Here is a 277-nt window from a genome sequence, read left to right on the forward strand (position 1 = left end):
TGACTCTCAGGAAGGGGGAGACAAAGACCCTAATGACTCTCAGGAAGAGGGGAGACAAATACCCTAATGACTCTCAGGAAGAGGGGAGACAAAGACCCTAATGACTCTCAGGAACGGGGAGACAAAGACCCTAATGACTCTCAGGAAGGGGGTAGACAAAGACCCTATTGACTCTCAGGAAGGGGTAAGACAAAGACCCTAATGACGCTCAGGAATGGGGACACAAAGAGCCTAATGACTCTCAGGAAGAGGGGAGACAAAGACCCTAATGACTCTC

The 277-nt window shown here is 49.8% G+C and overlaps 1 protein-coding gene across 1 annotated transcript in view; it reads right to left on the reverse strand.

The window, feature by feature from the left end:
• plekhd1 (pleckstrin homology domain containing, family D (with coiled-coil domains) member 1) overlaps window positions 1-277 on the reverse strand; it is a 13,643-nt gene that overhangs the window by 12,688 nt on the left and 678 nt on the right. The window lies entirely within an intron of this gene.

This window comes from Nematolebias whitei, chromosome 21 (genome assembly GCF_014905685.2).
Source record: "Nematolebias whitei isolate Nwh7 chromosome 21, NemWhi1, whole genome shotgun sequence".
In the NCBI taxonomy this organism is placed as follows: Eukaryota; Metazoa; Chordata; class Actinopteri; order Cyprinodontiformes; family Rivulidae; genus Nematolebias; species Nematolebias whitei.